Source organism: Arctopsyche grandis, chromosome 9, assembly GCF_051622035.1.
Source record: "Arctopsyche grandis isolate Sample6627 chromosome 9, ASM5162203v2, whole genome shotgun sequence".
Taxonomy (NCBI): Eukaryota; Metazoa; Arthropoda; class Insecta; order Trichoptera; family Hydropsychidae; genus Arctopsyche; species Arctopsyche grandis.
This window is the reverse complement of record NC_135363.1, coordinates 12,768,986-12,773,419: the sequence shown is the minus strand read 5'-3', so window position 1 is coordinate 12,773,419 and position 4,434 is coordinate 12,768,986. Positions and strand designations below refer to the sequence as shown.

Below are 4,434 nucleotides of genomic sequence, written 5' to 3'. Positions count from 1 at the left end.
GAGACAAACTTTTACAGTTTGTCCAAATGTACTGTATTTAATATACATAGCTTTATGTAGGGACCGTTTTATTCCCGAATGGAATGCCCTATTTTTCACAAATTGGATAGTTCTGTCCTTTCTTTCAATTGGTGCTGTTAGTAGGTATATACATATGTATGTAGATTCCAAGTTTTTTTTACTTTATCTACATACATACATACGTAGTTAAAATATAAGTTTTGTGATTTTAATTATTATATAAAATTTATATTTTTCCATGATGTTATTACGAGTCGCCCTTGACCGACACCAAGGCTATTAAAATCATATTCAAATAGTGGTGACTTAGTGTTTAGGATGGTTTTAACAATTTGATGAGAAACTATTTCAACAATGAAACCAGATCAATTTGAGTCACAAATATCCAAGTCTTACCAGCAATACTGTAGAAATACTCCGAATTAAATCTCTTCAATCGAGGTCAAACCAGGGCTTGAACCCGGGAATCTCTCAGTGGTTAGAATTAACGCAACCACCAAGCTATAAAGCATGTTTTCAATGCCCTGATTTGTGTGATATGCTTTCACCGACTGAGTTGACGAAAGTATACTTATACTAGTGGAAGTATAAATTCAATTCGGAATACACATTCACTGTAACCTATGTACATACATATAAATAATATTCATGACATTAAAGCCTTTTTTAATGTGTAGATTGCACGCTGCGTGTACTTATACAGCAACCAGTGAGCTCACACATATGTGCTTTGATACACTGAAATATAAAACCTTTTTTAACATTTTCGAAAAAACTGCTCGTACCAATTTTCGTACAATTTCAAGGCATAAAGTTACATTAAGACTACTTGTATGTACATACATATATGTACGTTTGTGCGACGTACGTGCAAGAGAGGCGATGGGCATAACTCGCCAACGAATGTTATTTTACAGTGAATTGATTGGTGGTATTTTCTTTTTATTTTTCGATGTAAAACCAATCGTTTCGGTAACTTTTTAATCGACAAGCACGCTGATACGTACAGCTGGTTTGCAGCGATCGTAAGATATTTGTAATTCAGGTCTTGCTCTTTTTTTTTTGCTTGTTTGTCAGAGTTTCCGATCCCATTGCGATGTTTGCATACAAATTGCGTATTTATTTGCTTAGTTTGTTATATCGCCGAACGGCCGATACAACTCGTATTCACCGCGACTTAGTATAAATTTAAAATTGACTGCAGCGTGTGATAAGCTGGTGCGACGGCTGTCAAACTGGGGCTCGCAGACGCACCTACATACATACATACTCGAATCAATTATGTATTTCTCGGTTGCTGTGTATTAATCGCCACGTTTCGAAACGCTTGTAGATATGTACAAGTTGTATAACATACACAAATAATAATATATTAAAAATTCACTAGAGTGACAATTTGGTCTTGATGTTATATGTATGTATTTATTTCCAGACCCTACATTATCGCTCCAATAAGTACAGTACATTTTCACTAGTTCCTTTTTTGATAAGATTATATCCATTATTCATTCAAGGAACACGCATCGTTGAAACGCTTAATGATTGCCGAGTGTACTGTAGTTTAAATGTTAACACTTTTTCATGTCAATTTAAATTATACGTAGGTACTTAAGTTAAATTATAACTACATACACACATGCATTGTATACGTAAATATATTTAAAACTGATATACATACATTGAAATTTTAGTTATATTCCATTAAATAAAAATACATGATGTAAAAACTAAATGATGACTGTTTTTATCATTTTTTTTTGTTTTATCTACATATGTTTGTGTGTACGTATGTATGTATGTATGATACAAAATATCATCAGATAAGTAAAAATTAGGCACAAAAAAGAAAGATTAATTAATCCGTATTATTGATAAATATATAAAATTGAATTAGTGGAATAGTTGATGAAAGATGAATAGTTAATGAAATAATAGTTGATTTTTTAGAACAATGCCTAAAGTTTTGTGGATTAAGTTGCACATATTAGCCATTGAATTAGATATATGAGGTGGGTTATAGATATATGAGTATATGTATGTATGTGTTACAGTGAAAGCATATTTCAAGTGAAAATATACATATTTTCACCAATTCATGCAGTGAAAACAGTGTATTACACAATGAATTTACAACGTTTTACAATCTTAAATTAATAGGGCCAATCCTTACTTAACCTAACCTATACTAACCCTTAAATAATACCAACCTTAACAATCTAATCTTAAATGTATAAAACCAACCCTGAAAATGTAATTGGTTATGATTTCACTGAAACGTCAGTGAAAAAATATTTTCACTTGAAATATACATACATAATTTCACTGTGACATGCATGTATGTATGTACATACATATGTATATATAATATATTTTTTCAAATTATTTTTTATATTATTTGATTATTATTAAATTTTGAAATTATTACCTACTAAGTTCTCTTTATTTTTACATTTTATTGAAGTATATTTTAATTAAAAATTTCCGCTTTTTTTAATCAATCTTTTTTAATTAAATCCACACCTTTAACACTGCATTTTTAATAGTGAATTTAATCATTGGATAAAAACATAATATATACATATGTATATGTAGGTCGAGTTCAAAAATAAATTCATTTAAAAAACGATTTTCATTTTGTGCTGATATAATATTTGTTTAGTCTGTTGGTCAAAATCAAAGGAATATCAAATTCATAATCGGCACAATTGAAATTTTACAAAATTAAATGCAAATGAAGTGAAGTATACAAATAGCACATCAATTATTCCGTAGCAATGTTGTTTTTAAATAAGCAGCTGCGCAAAAAGACGAGGTGGCCGAGTGGTTAAGGCGTTGGACTGCTAATCCAATGTGCTCTGCACGCGTGGGTTCGAATCCCATCCTCGTCGATGCTAATTTTTGCCATTTTTAACACGCGTTTACCACAAACAACAACAAATTGGCAATTTTTATTTTGCTACAACCGCGAACATCGACGAAAAACACCACAACGGCGCGTTGCACGAACCAACGTCGTTGCGCTCTTTCGACTCGGTTGTCTTTCCGCGGGCAAAACCACCCGACCCCACCCCATGTCGCAGAATAATCCCTCGAATCTGGCGCCCCGTCAAATATGTATTTATATTTATTTATTTTTTGTCGTATGTTACGCCGTTAAGCTGAGGGGTGACGCATCCGGGCCGCCGCAATGACGCATCTTGATCTACGGCCGCAACAATGAACGATAAATATAAATATTTTTATTGTAGGGCTCTCGTTTCCCTCCCCCCCCCCATTCCCCCCCCCGGTTCCGTGTGACACCCCCTCGTGCAACGGCGGCAGTTGCTTCTTCCGTTTCCGATGTATCATAGAAATAAAAATTATTTTCAGTGGTGTTTGTTACGCTCGCATTTGCTGAGAATGATCAAAAGTGGATTTAAGTGGTTGAATTTTTAATTCTGTTTTTTTTTTCATAATTTATTTCATGCCCAAACTTTTGTAAAATACGTTTTGGTATAGAAACATATTTTCTACGTTAAAAATGAATGGTACCGAAGTCGATTTGACTGTACATTTATTAAAATTTGAAAATAGCAAGGTTGTTGTTTTACAAAGATTTATTTATTTAATCATTTTTCCCATTTTTTGCACCCAACCACTGGTTGGGTTAGGTTAGGGAATTTTGAACATTTATTTAAGAAAACTTGGGAAAGGCGGCATAGCCGATGGACCGGAAAGGATTTGTTACAATTCAAAAAAATTATCAAAATGAGGGAACTAAAACTAAATAAACAATTAAACAAAGAAAAAAAAATATTGAAATATCCTCATTTATTTCAAGCAAATCTTCATTTTTTTTTTAAATTCAATATTTGAACTATTCGAAATATTAGACACTCTATTTGAAAAGAAGGATTCTCTGCTTATTTTGAAGTTTTATTTATTTTTAATTTTATAGACTTTGATCACCTCTCATCTCCAAAGTGAACCATTTTAATTAAAAATACATGGTTTTGTTTATTATGATCATTTATGGAACTTGGATTTTCCATAAATGACTTAACATCGCCAAACTAACTAATTATTATTCTTAAAAGCAGCACTTGCTCTATCAATCGATATGATAATCTCGGAATCACAATGATTTTCAAGGCGACATTTTATCGTGTCGCAGCTACCGCTTATATGTATGTATGTACCCTCACGAATACATATACGTATATATTTTTACGTCAAAATCTCCTATTTTTTTACTTATTCTATTCGGATTGAGCTACAAACTTTCAAACTCGAGGTACCAAATTCTGTAACGTGTCATATTTAGAGTATCAACTTTTCTTGACTAGTTTTTGTCAAGTTCTTTTGAGACATCCCAGTGGCCTGCTTTCACACTTCATCCAATATAATTGATACCTTTCAATGAAGAAGATTTAC

At 32.3% G+C, this 4,434-nt stretch overlaps 1 non-coding gene across 1 annotated transcript; it reads left to right on the top strand.

Annotated features, from left to right (window-relative positions):
• Window positions 1–2,827: 2,827 nt before the first annotated feature.
• TRNAS-GCU (transfer RNA serine (anticodon GCU)) lies at window positions 2,828–2,909 on the top strand. Its single transcript has one exon. It is a non-coding gene; the product is annotated as a tRNA-Ser (tRNA).
• The last annotated feature ends 1,525 nt before the right edge of the window (window positions 2,910–4,434 follow it).